General features: G+C 45.6%; 1 protein-coding gene across 3 annotated transcripts in view; it reads left to right on the forward strand.

The window, feature by feature from the left end:
- NCK2 (NCK adaptor protein 2) overlaps positions 1-13911 on the forward strand; it is a 157903-nt gene that overhangs the window by 88884 nt on the left and 55108 nt on the right. The window contains exon 3 of one of the 3 annotated variants that reach the window (XM_058684590.1): positions 13670-13765. The exons of the other annotated variants lie outside the window; for them this stretch is intronic. The gene's annotated coding sequence lies outside the window, so the exon portion shown is untranslated. The remainder of the gene's footprint in view (positions 1-13669; positions 13766-13911) is intronic. 3 annotated transcript variants of the gene reach the window in all.

Below are 13911 nucleotides of genomic sequence, written 5' to 3' on the forward strand. Positions count from 1 at the left end.
AGGGCAGTCAAGCTCAAATCCAACCCATCAACTTGTCACTGTTATTGCTGGTCAAGTTCAACTCTCTGAGAGACCGAGAAGACAAGTGTCATTTCACAGCGAGATGCGGGTTGGGCCGCCGCAGTCCTGGACCTGGCAGGTGGATACAGCCACCTCCCACTCAGTGAGCACTGGGCCATCCAGGTTTCCATTCAAACCTTGCTTTTGTTACCATCTTGCTCATTAACACAGCCACAAATCGCTCCCCTTAAACGGTGATGTTCTATGGTCTGATTTCGTCATGAAGTTTTTATTTAACTTCCTAGAGCCAGTACTGTTCCCAAAGAAAACTTTTGCAATGTTACAGTAAAAGTCGACAGGCAGAAATCTAAAACTCAGGCTGCATTTTTGTTCTCTACACTGAAGCACATCAGTGACACGAGAAGGTGGAAGCAAGAGGTCCCTAGGACCATCCCCCACCCCCCGACAGTGTTCCAGGACCACCAGACATGCTTCCTGCAGAAGACAGCTTTGCAGCATCCCACGCACCCCTTTAGATCGGCACACGCTGGTGGGAGATCAAAGGAATTCTCATACTGACACAGCAATTTATTTTTCAAGTTAACTGAGATATATACTTCATATAAAAAAAATCACGCACATTTAATATGTACAATTGGATGAGTTCGGACTATGCATACGCCTTGGTACCATCAGCATAAGAAGAAGTATTCAAGGTGTGTGAGACACCACAGGCCCCCCTCCAGCTCCAACGGGCAGTAAACAGTCGCTCATCTCCCATGTGCCCCTCACCTCTAGCAGATTCCCCCCAGCTACAAGCTGCCCATGCTGCTGGCTTTTGTTGGCTGCGTGGGCCAGGCATAGAGCAGGGGCTGGCAACGTGATAGGTGCTTGTGGACAAGTGGAGACAGGTGTGCCTTGGCCTCTGCCTCACCACTTTTCCTTCTAGAAGCACACGGGCCTCAGGGAATTCTGGGTAAGTGCCTGCTGGCTTCACAAGGGAGCCACCAACCTGGAGGGGTGGATGGGGTGGGGCATCTCATGGGGGAAGCTCCCCAGAGATTCAGCTTTGCTGACAGAGGGGAGGATCACTGGTGCAGATGTTTTCATCCCAAACCTGCCTCAACCTCACAGCCACTTTGAAAATCACAGACCCCGGGTCCAGGCCCTAGCTCCGGGGATTCGATGCAGGGAAGCCTGGAGTTTTTTTGCTTGATTTTAAAACTTCTCAAGTCCTTCTCATCAGCCAATTTGGAAACTGCTAACGTGAACCCTGGATTTTGTTTTCACACTGGGGAGATGGAGGGCTAGTTTGGGATTAAGAGCATAGGTTAAAGGCAAGAAAAGAGAGGCAAAGTGCATATCAAAATGCAGTGTTCCTGTTTCCTAGATGGGGCTCAGTTGCTTTTGTGCCAGGGTCACCTCCTCTGTGCTCTGGGCCACTTGGGAACGTGCATTTTTCTTGAAGAGTCACTAGGATGCTCAGGCTTGACTAGACCAACCTGGAGTGAGCTAAAGGGGCCTGGGAGGCTGGATGTTTGCATCGATCGTCCTGCAAGGGACCTTCTACTTTGAAGGCCTCCAGTTGAGAATTGTCATGTATTCACACTGTAGGTGATTCATGAAACTTAAAAAAAAAAAAAAAAAAATCCATTCCATGACTGATTATAGTGTTTCTTGGCAATTCTAATTTTATGGTTACAGTGAGCTAACCCTCAAGGGAAACTGGTCTTATATACAGAAATCTAACAAAATATAATGAAGAAACAGGAAGCCACACAGGGTGCCTTGGTGCTTTAGAACATCCCAGAAATAGGAGTGCTAATCCTCTCTCTCCATATCTTATGTTCTCAATTTTGGAGATTTCAGCATGAGGGATGGTGGTTCCGGCAGAATGTGGCTCGGGGTCAGTGGAGAAATCACACAGCAGAGCCTCTATTATTTTGTATGAAAGGGAAATAATTTATTTTCTATTAGGGACTTTTTACAGAGCCCTTATTTTTGCCCATGAAGGACAATATCTGGGTTTACCCGCAGAACACAGGAGAGGTGTGAAACAGTTAGAACTTTATAAAAGGTAACTTACCCAAAGTCACTTTTTGCTCTCAGTGATGTCACACACTGAAGACCGTAGGATACATTTGGTTCCAGACCCACACCCTCTAGCTTCAGGATCAAAGTCCCTTAGGTCTTAGTGTCCTAGTGACCGGGATTGGAGCTCCTCGTACCACAAGATCCCAATGGATCGGCTGATGAACCGGATGATTGCATTAGGTCCTTTGTGACTCTAGAATTGGGCATGAAAATGTATGTCCCTTAGAGGCTGACCACATGAGGCCCAGTCCTGTCTCCTCAGATGTTTTGCTTGCAGGATGGATGATGTTTGTGGGGAAGCTTGTCATTTTGATGGTCTCAGTAATGGAAAACTCAAAGAGGCTGCTGAACAGAGTACCTGATGACTTGGGCTTTTTTTTTTTTCTTGCAAAAAATAGAACTGAGTAAAGCAGAAATTGCTTATTCTCAAATTAGAGCCCAATTTCAAATGGGTTACTTGGTACAGGGTTCTGAACTCTTTGCACAGTTATAGGACCCCTGGGTTTGGGCCATTCCTAACTCGTCCCTACAGTACTCCTCCATTTTAGCACAAAAATAGCCAAGTAAATGTCCTGTGTTCTCAGGAGCTTCTCTCTTTCCCGTCATATCCTGGAACACTTTAGAAATAGTTTATATGCATGTATGTATGTACATGTATATGTGTATGTGTATGTGTTGACAATAAAAGGATGGAAAAATCTATACCGTGTAAACATTAAGCATTATCAAATGAAAGGCAGGAATGGCTATATTAATATCAAAGTACACTTCAGAGTATGGAAAATCACCAGGTATGGAGGATCCTATCCAGGAGAGCACAGTACATTTAGTTGTCCTGTGTCCTAAGGCTGTGACCACCCCTGAGACTTCCTTGGTTTGGGTGACCTGGACACTTGTCAGGTATTCCTCGGTTGGGATTTAGCTGGTAGTTATTCTCATTGTTAGGCTGGAGTTATGGGTTTTTTGGAGGACGACCATAGGGGTAAAGTGGCATTTTTCATCACATACTACCCAGGGTATGTGCTGTCCATCTGCCTTATTAATGTGCCCTGGGCCTTAACCAGCCGGCAGAGGCTGCCTGTTAGGGTTCTCCACTCTAGAGTTCCTCCTTGTGCCCTTCTCAGGCTGTCCTCCTTGGGAAGAGGTCTGAGTGCAGCCCCCACATAAGTGAGCAGGTTAAGCTCCCGATCCTTGAGAAGGAGGAGCTACATGATTTATTTGGAATTCCTCTGGTGACGTTTGTCTTTTCTCTCCCACTTATTTATTTACTCAACTTTCCATTCCCTTGCTGCTTCTTTTTTTTTTTTTTTTTTTTTTTTTTGTAATTTCTATGCTGAATGTGGGGCTTGAACTCACAACCCTGAGATTGAGTTGCTCACTCTCCTGAGTGTGCCAACCAGGCACCCTCATTCCCTTACTTTTTGAAGCTCATTTCACTATATACATAGGTAAGCCTAAACAACGGTGTTTTGTTGGCTGGTTTCAGGACTTTCTGAAAATGGAACCGTGTAGGGTCCTTTGCCTCTTTTCCCTACTCATCATGGTATCTGGGAGTCATCAAAGTGATTTGGGGCGGCTTGCTTCTCTTTCACTGCTGTACGGTACCGAGTCGTGTGACCGTGCACGCCTTTCTCCCTTCTCCCCTTGTTTGGATGCTGTTTCTCTTTTTTTTTTTTATTTTTTTTTTTTTAACATTTATTTATTTTTGAGACAGAGAGAGACAGAGCATGAACAGGGGAGGGTCAGAGGGAGAGGGAGACACAGAATCTGAAACAGGCTCCAGGCTCTGAGCAGTCAGCACAGAGCCTGACGCGGGGCTTGAACCCACGGACAGTGAGATCGTGACCTGAGCCGAAGTCGGACGCTTAACCGACTGAGCCACCCAGGCGCCCCTCTGTTTCTCTTCTTTAATGTCATAAGCAGTGCTGCTGTGAGCACTGCTGGGCAGGTGCCCCGACACACATGAGCCACTTTCTCTACCACCCACGACTCGGAGTGGAATTACCGCCTTGCACGGTGTGCCACGTTCAGCTTAAAGGAAAATACCAAACTGTCTTCCAAAGTGGTTATTCCATTTCGGTTTCCCCAGCAGAATGCGAGGGTTCCTGTTGCTCCACAGCCTTCCGAACACCTGTATCCTCAACCTTGTGCATTTTTAATCCATCTGGAGTCAAATGGCATCTTACTTCCTACGATCACAAATTATGAATGCAGTGGAGCTTTTTGTATATGTGCTCCCCGTGTGCGCTGCCCTTCTGTGCAATGACCGTGTCCTTTGCTTTCAGTCAAGCTGTTGATCTTTTTCTTGGACTTTTTATGTATTCTAAATACCAGTCCTTTGTCATTATGTGTGGTGCTTATGGCGGTTTCTTTACAAGTGTATTTCATCATGTTTCAATCTGTGAAAGTCGAGAATTCCTTCTCAATCGAGAATCCAGACGTTCTTTTATTGTGCCAGCAATGGATAACCACTAGTTACAAACTTTAATGCTTTCACGTAAAAGGGCATCTTGCATTCTTCTGGCTCTGCTGAGAGGGCCACATCCATTTTGTGTCGTTTCAGTGTTTTCAGTGTTCAACTGCCTATTTTGAGATAGGGGGTTGAGAAGGAGACACACAAAGGTTTTCAATGCTGGAATTGTATTAACAGTGCTTCAGTTGCCTTGGCCAGGTGTGTAATCAGGTTTTGGGCTGTGCGTTCTCCGACGCTTCCTGGGCTTGCCGAAACTCTAATCTTTCATTCTCTGTTGCTGCACGAATCAGTTGCTAGAAAGAGCTGGAAGATTTACTCCTCATTATTGATCGGCATTTCATGAATATGTATGCCTATCCCATGTACTTTTATCCTTCTACTCAAAGTAGCTGAATAGTATGAAATTTAAATTTTTAATTGGAAATCTTCTTTGACCTCCGTCATGAGTCAAGAGCTCTTATTATGTAGAAGAACAATGGCCGTCTCAAAAAGTGAGATCGTTTTAGATGAAGCACCTTAAGTTTGAATGCAACTGCAAACCAGGCCTTCAGGATAGGACACAACAGCCTTTCAGTGTCTCCTACCCACGAGTGGATTCTTCTGCTGGAGGCCGTCAACAGCCACTGATAAAAGAGCATCTGTGGGCCATCCATCAATTCACCCCTTCAGATGCTTGCTGCGTACATGCATAGGCTCAGGCCCTCTTCAAGTGTTCTGTTTACAAGGACACAAAGTCCTTGTCCTCAAGGAATTACATTCCGTGGGAGAAAATAGACAATCAATAAAGACACGCCTGAAGTTCTGGCAAGTGGGATGGAAACAAGAAAACAGAGCGAGGGGATGGAGAGAATACAGCAGCTGTTTTAGATAAGGTGGGGCAGAGTGGGGGCGCCTGGGTGGCTCAGTCAGTTAAACCTCCAACTCCTGATTTCGGCTCAGGTCATGATCTCACAGTTCACAGTTGGCAAGTTCGAGCCCCGCATCGGGCTCTGTGCGGACAGCATGGAGCTGGCTTGGGATTCTGTTTCCCTCTCTCTCTGCCCCTCCCTCACTTGTTCTCTCTCTCTCTCTCTCCATATAAATAAAAATAAACTTTAAAAAAAGAAAAAAAGGTGGGACAGACTGGGCTTGGCTGAGAGTTGAATTTAATTGGGGATGGGATACGAAGGAGAGAAGGCTTGGAGCAAGGAAGGTGACATTTGGACAGAGGTTTGAGCAAAGCAAGGGGACAAAGAGTCTGCAGCTATTGGAGGAACAGCATTGCAGGCGGCGGGCACAGTGCAAAGACCCCAAGGCAAGACTTCACCTGGTCGTTCTGAGGAACAGCGAAGTGTGAGGGACAGGAGGGATAGGAGCATGGAGAAAACGAGCCCAAGGTCAAGTTATTTGAGGCCTTCCTGAAGGCTTTGAATTCTGTTGTAACTTGACAGGAAGCTGTAGTAAGATTTGCACAAAGGAGTGACCCAGATCCCTGCCCTCGTACATATACTTGTCTTGCAAAGCCACTGTTAGGGAAACAGGCTGGGGATGGGGCAGGGGGCAGTGGAGGGTGAACCTAGAGAGACCTGTGAGGAGAAAGTCACACAGTCAGGAGAAGAGGGGTCTGCTGGCTTGGAGCAGGGCGGTGGAGGGGGCGAGTCAATGTCAGTGGATTCGAGACATTGTTTGGGGGTGAGCCCGCAGGGTCTGTCAAATGGGGTGGGTGGTGCCGGAGACGAGGCTGGAATGGCTCCAAGGTTTTTGGCTTGACGAGCAACTGGATGAAGGGTTTGTCATTTGCTCAGAAGGGAACACCGGTGGGAGACACAGGAGAGTTTTGTTGTTGTTGACTTTATTCGTTTTCTTTTGTTTCTGGTGGGGAGAATGAAGAGTTGTTTTAAGACGTGTACGGCGGGAGGGCCACATTAGACATCCAGGTGGACACATCCAGTGGCCACTTGGGTGGAGTAGTCTGGCGATTCGGGTGAGAGCAGGGGTGGCGACAGTTTTGGAAGTGACACTCATCGCAATGGTGCTCAGAAGCAGGAGGACGGGCGGAGTCATCCGGGCCATTGGCAGATGGAGTAGGGGCTCCCAGACAGTCTGGTTGCTCCTGCATCTTTGTCACAAACAACATAGGAACCAGAGGGGAGACTGAGAAGGGGGAATCAGGGAGGGGAGAAGCAGGGCTGTGTGATTGCCCAGAAGCCAAGTGAGGGACGCACTCAAGAGGGGCTGATCGACACTGTCAGCTGTCAGCGTGCCGGTGAGGGAATCCAGAAATGAGAGGAGTATTCATGACACAGTAGAGCAGATTCCTCCAGGGGCAGAGGGGTGGCATCCAGTGCACAGAGAAGGGCAGAGCTCAGAAGGGCACCCAGATGCTCATGCCAGGAACAAAAGGGACAGTGGCCTGTTCATAGGCACAGGTACATGGGTGGCCTTCCGACTGCTTCTGTTTCTCTCAGGAAAATAAGAGGCAAGCAAAGTCATTCATCAACCGAGACTGGGGGTGGGGGGTGGGCATGTGAGCAGAGGGAGGAGGATCTGAAACAGACCCCTCACAGACGGAGAGACGAGTCACTTGGGACACAGAGTAAGCTGCCAGGTGGCACTGAGGGCTTGCTCGGGCCGGTGATCAGAAATATAAAAATGGGACTGGTCAGCGGGTTGTGAGTGCCTCTGGGGCCATATTCGGCTGCCCTGGGGCCGGTATGGAGTAGGCGCTACCAGAGTCTTCTAGATGGTTCCTTGGTACTTGTGGTGGCCATGTCAGACTCCTGATTTATGGCACCTGAGATCTCTTGAGCGGCTCTTGGCATATGTCACCAACTTTTGGCTCACCTAGGTCAGGAGTAAAAATAATCATGCTTGCGGTAGCATGAAGTAGGCACCGCAGGCTGTAGGTGGGATCGAGGAGGCCTGTGTGGTGAGGAGAAGGGATGGGACCCAGCCGAGGCTGGTGGGAGAAGGTGACTGCGGCTGTGGAGGGGGCGGGAGTAGTCAGCAAGGCAGACAAAGCGAGAACTATGTTAGGAACCAGTGAGAGGTATTCGTTAGCAGCACTGCTCAGCAGAAGGGAAGGCTAGTCAGAGCCAGACGGCAGTAGTCCCGTAGAATGGCTTCTTTGCTTTCTTCGACGGTACTGTGACCCAGGAACTGGGCTAGAGGCAGCACAGGAGAACGCTCATGTGGAAAATGCACACGAGGTGGGATGTAGAGACTGATTTTACTATAACAGCAGCCCTGTTGATTCTGAGACTGGAGCAGGAGATCTACAGGATGAGCCTGGCGTAAGTTGTGATGCTAGAAAGTGAGGATGTGTTCTGAATGCTCGGAACACACGCATTCATACATACACGCAAACTCACAACGATGGTGGAATGTCAAAGGAACACAGGAGCCGACTGAAATCAGAGTGCCCGACAGCCCAAGTTAGAACAGTTGGAGCAACAACATAAGAAATATTGGAATGTAGCCCAAGGTACAAAATAAATATCCAGAAGTTTCCACTGATACAGATAAATGAATACATTTTAAAGCCGGGGAAGAGAGACAGATTTCCTGTGTGGAATAACAAATAACTTGCGGAGACACTCTTCCTCAGGAAGGTGGAGCACAGATCCCCACCCTTGGGTGGGCGGTGCTTAGAGGTGTCCTTCCAGAAAGCTCTGTATGGAGAAGAGGCAGAGTGACTCAGAAGTGGGAAACCCTGACAGACACACCTCAGCCGGCCGTCGCCGTCAACATCGACAGTGATGAGTCAGTGAGTAGCATCTACCCTTGATACCCATGTGATGAAAATGGCATCTCCCCTCTGTGTTCTTCCTCCCAAAGCCATAACACAACTCTGCTGAGGAGAAACCAGACGTATCCCAGCTGTGGACCTTCTACAAATTACAAAGACCTGGCGACTGTCCCTCAAAACTGGAAAGGTCATCAAGACGAGCCAAGTCTGAGAAATTGTCACAGCCAAGAGGAGCCTAAGGAGACATGAGGACTGACTGTGATGTGGTCTTCCCAGAGGAATCGCGGATTTTAAAAAAGGACTTAGGCAAAACCCAAGGGCATCCGCATAAAATATGAACTCTAGATAATAACGCATCAGTATTGGTTTATTAATTGCCCAAATGTACCATTCTAATGTAAGATGTTAATAAGAGGGGGAAACTAAAACTACTCTGAAAAATAAAAAAATAATAGTTTTTTTTTATTTCAAAAAATCAGGCACAGATGATAGAAATTCTTATTTTCTCCTTCTGTTTTCTTGAATGACTGGAAAGACTTCCGTAAAACAATGATATGTTTGGAATAAATATCTGCATTTATCTTTACAAAAGCATTTGTAGGGGTATCTGTGTAGTGAGTAAACCCAGAGTAGCCAGGTATCCCCTCATGTACTAGGTCCCTGACCTGGGCCAGGCTCCATCCTGAGCATGATGGGTGAAGGTCCCCATCCCCAGGGCTAGATACAGAGGGGCTTTCTGTAATTTTTTCTCACCATTAAGCAGGAAAATTGAAAACCTGGAATATTGAGGAATGTGGGCATAAACCATGTATATCTGAAGACCTAAAATGATTTGGGCAGCTTAATTACATTTAGACACTGGAAGACCTTGGTAACATGGACTGTTTTTAAAATCACTGTGCTTCTTGTTTTACTCTTGTGTGGTTTTAGAATTAGGCAGAGGATTGTGAATAATAAAGTGGTAAGGAAGAAGGTCAGGTATTGATTAGTGTAGCTGAATTCATTAGTAAGAACCAAGGAAGCTCCTGGCATTTACGTTATGATATATTTATGAAATAGATATTTAAGTTATAACAGTTACAATTACTTTTGTGGGGAAAAAAATAGCAAAGCCCAATAAACTCTTAGAAATGGTGACCGATGGCTATTTGTCTACTTTGAGAGCAGTGGGTGTGCATCGTGAAAACACTTCACACTCTCGTGGCATTGGAAAGGAGGGCCAAATTTTGCCAGAGATCAGTGTCCATTTTCACAGATGAGCATTTTTCTTTTCTTCTTTTTTTAATTTCAGCTTTACTGAGGTATAACTGGCTAATAAAATTGGAAGGTACTTAAAGTGTACATCATGGTGCTATCATTTTCCATATATGTTGTGAAAGGATTCTCCCCACCTAGATGTTAATTAAAACATCCATCACCTCACATATTTCGTTCTTTTTTTGGTGAGAACATTTAAGTTCTCTCTTAGCCAATTTCACTTATGCAACACAGTGTTACCAACTGTAGTCACTGTGCTCTACGGGAGATTGTCAGACCTTATTCATCTTAGAGCTATAAAAGCTTACATCCTTTTTACCTAAACCTAATCCTCCCTGTTTCTTCCACCTTCCCAGCTACTGGCAACCACTTTCTGGCTCTACTTCTATAAGTTTACCTTTTGGGGGTGGGGGTATTTTTCCATTGCTCTCCTTTGTCTCTTGACCCCGTTACTGTGATGTCTTCCAGGCCGATGGAAGACCGTGTTGGTTCCAAGTCCGTGTGTTTTACAATTAATGCTGTATAATGAAATTGGCTTGTTACGTTGACAGTGAGTCTCCAAAATGGTGGTACTTGGGCTAAATTAACGTTCATAACCTTCTCAGTGTGCTGAATGTCTAAGACGCTCATGAAGAAACTGACAGAGGTTAGCAAAGGTTAGCAAAATGGATACTCTCAGGGCCTGAGTGGTAAATTATGTATAAAAAGAGTAAAAAAAAAAAAAAAATAGCATTTCCCAGTTTCTGTTGCAGCAACAGAACTCCCAATTCTATTTCTTTTGTCAAATTTCCTAGGCACTAATGACTCATATTGACTTATTAGTCTAGTGTTTGGAATTCTGGTTGTGTCAGGGATTTCACATAGTAAAATTAGTTGCTTGGTGACAAACTTCTGCAAACTCACATTTGAAGATATTTTTGTTAATATGGCTCAGTTTGGGAGATTATCTGATCCTGAGAGTAAGGATAAATTAGCAGTATTCACTTAAAAAGAAAAAAAAGATGGGGATGGGGTATAGCAGAAAATCCGAGCTTTATTATAAAGTATAAAACTTTCTTTTTCTTGAGAATTGCCATCCACTAATAAATCCTGCTCAGGATCCAGTAAAAAGAAAGTTCGCTTAAGAAATTATTTGTGCCTCACATCCAGTATGATGGCTGCTATCAAAAACAAAACAAAATTGGGGCACCTGGGTAGCTCAGTTGGTTAAGCATCTGACTTCGGCTCAGGTCATGATCTTGCGATTGGTGAGTTTGAGCCCCGTGTCTGGCTCTGTGCTGACAGCTCAGAGCCTGGAGCCTGCTTCGGATTCTGTGCCTCCCTCTCTCTCTGCCCCTCCCTGGCTCATACTCTGTCTCTGTCTCTCTCAAAAATAAGTAAACATTAAAAACAACAGCAACAAAACAAAACAAACAACAAAATAACAAACATTGGTGAGGATGTGGAGAAATTGGAGCTCTTGTTCACTGCTGGTGGGAATGTAAAATGGTACAGCCATTACAGAAAATAGTTTGGAGGTTCCTCAAAAAATAAAAATGGAATGGTCACATGACCCCATCCACTTTGGGATATATGCCCCAAAGAATTAAAAGCTGAGTCTCAAAGAAATAGTCGCACGTTCACATTCATAGCAGTGCTACTCATAATAATCCAGAGGTGGAAGTAAGCCATATGTCCATCGATGGATGGGTGGATGGATAAACAAAATGCGGTATAATACCTACGGTGAAATATTTTTTAGGCTTACAAAGGAGGGAAATTCTGACACCTGCCATAAGGTAGAGGAACCTTGAGGACTTGATACTGAGTGAAATAAGCCAGACACAAAAGGACAGACGCTGTATGATCGCACTTACGTGAGGTCCCTAGAATCGTCACAATTATAGAGCTAGAAGGTGGAGTGGTGGTTGCCAGGGGAGGGGGATGGGAAATTAGTGCATAATGGCAACCTGGTTGCAGTCTGAGAAGATGAAAAAGCTCTGGAGATCGAGGCTGAACAATGTAAATGTACTTAATGCCACTGGACCTGTACACTTAAAATTAGTAGAAATGGTTAAATTTTATGTTATGTGTGTTTTGCCACAGTTTAAAAAATAAATCGTATGGCATATTGTGTGCTTGAGCTTCTACTAATACTGTAATCAGTCTTTAAAAAGGTGATAAATGCCGCTCTGGGTCAATGAGGCTAGGTCCAGTGGGCAGGTGGAAATGCCGGTGTGATGCAGAGCCGCCCTCGGAGACATAGACACCAGGGAGCAAGAGCCCTGGAACCATCAGTGCAAAGTGAGCTCGCTTGCAGAGCCCCAGGGGTTGGGGAGGGGCCAGGAGCACCAGGAAGCAGCAGGCAGCAGAGGCGGAGGAAAAAAAGCCAGCCACCTTCCATCTTGGATGTTTAGGAATCTCTTTTCACTGGTTCCCTTCAGTAACATCAACAAATGCTTTATGTTTTGGAAATAACTTGGCTACACTTACTTGCCTATAAAATGTATTGTGGTTAAGTGCCATGGACACGTGACAATTCTCTCTTGGCTGAATACAAGCAGATATCATTCAGATTAGCCACATCAGGAGCGGGGTGCACCCAAGATCTGTTGGGACCTCCTTATAAAACTTCCAGCATAGGATTGATGGTGCTCTGGCATCCCAATTTGATGGCACTACCTTAGAGCACTGGTCTTATGGTTATTTTAAATTCCCTCATGCCACTCTTTTTAAATGGCACTGTCATAATCTAGGGCAACATGTTTTTTGAATCCCTGTAAACAAGCTACATTCGAGTCTACTGAGTCTTGTGATTTGGCATCTCATGATGTAGGGGGAACCAGAATGTCTTAACGATTATCCAGCATGGACCAGGTAGTGGGTACTTCCTGTGGATCATTTGATTTCAGCCTCACAGAAGCTCCGACCCCATCTTCAAACACAGCAATGGAGGTCAGAGAAGTTAGGCAACTTCCCCCACGGTCACCTCCCGGGTTGGTGCTGAAACTGGATTTTAAACCCAGCCTTCCCCAACTGGAGAGGAACAATCACAAAGGAAACCTTCACACATACAAAGATGTAGAGACTTTACAGGCTTTGACTGTCATCCAATACAATTAGGAAACAAATCCTAAAAAAGACCCTCTCCAAAATAACCCATGGAGTGAAAGCCACCAGGCTTTTACTGCCTTGGAAGTCTGTGCCCTGTCCTGTTCAGCCACACTTAGCAGGAGCAGCTGCAGGGAGGTGGCCATCTGCTTGGGGTGACAACAGTATATACCCATGGGCCTGCTCCTGCACCACGGGAGGAACTGAACTCTTCAACTTTGTGTTTTGGAATCGGGAAACTTCCCTTGCAGCTGGTCTAGCCTTCCTGTACCCCTCCTCCAATAGGATATTAAAAACCCAACAAGGCCTTCCCAGATCACACCTGGAAGACTGGGAGCTACTGTCTCTTTCTCTCATCTCATTCTCATTTACCAGTCCATCAAAAAGAAATTGAAAATCGTGTCTTGCTTATTCGTATCCGCCTTGCCCTAGGGATTTCTTTCTTCAGCCATGCTACAAAATTCTACCAGGGAAGACTCCCGGGTCGTAGAGGATCATGGATATAAAGCCTGAGCTTTGTGATGAGACCATTCTAGGCATTTGGAATCCCGTGCAGGCCCTTTATAGCTTTGTGGATTTGGACAAGCTATTTAATTATGCTCCAGGTTTATCGTTCCTTGCCTATATCTGTAGATAACTTCAGTTTCCGAAGGTTGTCGTAAACATTTGATGAGCTACCACATCTGAAACAGTGTTGTGCGTGTACAAGGTGAATGTCGTTGCTCAGGTACACCCGTGCACCCCTTAGCCACTCCGTTGGCATCCTGTACTGGCACCCCTCCACCTCTGTGGAAAAACAGTGTGGAGAGCCTAGCGCTATTGTTTATTTTCTCTTTTACATGTAGTGTATTTTTGTGCCTTAGGGAAGTAGTAAGACCTTGACTCTTGTCACGGCTTAATTAACTTACTGAGAGTTGGAACGGCCACCGGATTCCATATTGTGTCCTACTTAAAGTTGAAGTGTATTAGCTGTAATTAGTGATCCTGCTTGTAAAAAGCCACCAACTGGTCTTTCTGTTCCCCCACAGGATACCACAGGTTTCTGCCAACTCCTGTCAAATTAGTGGGCATCTGGCAAGTCTTACTTACAGCACAATTTGAAACTTTAGTAAGGAAGTTATAAGGTATTTCATTTGTTTCTGGGACTGCTTCTTTGGGTATCTCCTTAATATGAATGTACTGTTTAAAAATATTTGCCGATACACACAGAGGGAGGAAAACATTGTAATAAATGAGGGAATACATAGAAGGTATTGCCTTTTTGGACTGA

Source organism: Neofelis nebulosa, chromosome 9 (genome assembly GCF_028018385.1).
Source record: "Neofelis nebulosa isolate mNeoNeb1 chromosome 9, mNeoNeb1.pri, whole genome shotgun sequence".
Classification (NCBI taxonomy): Eukaryota; Metazoa; Chordata; class Mammalia; order Carnivora; family Felidae; genus Neofelis; species Neofelis nebulosa.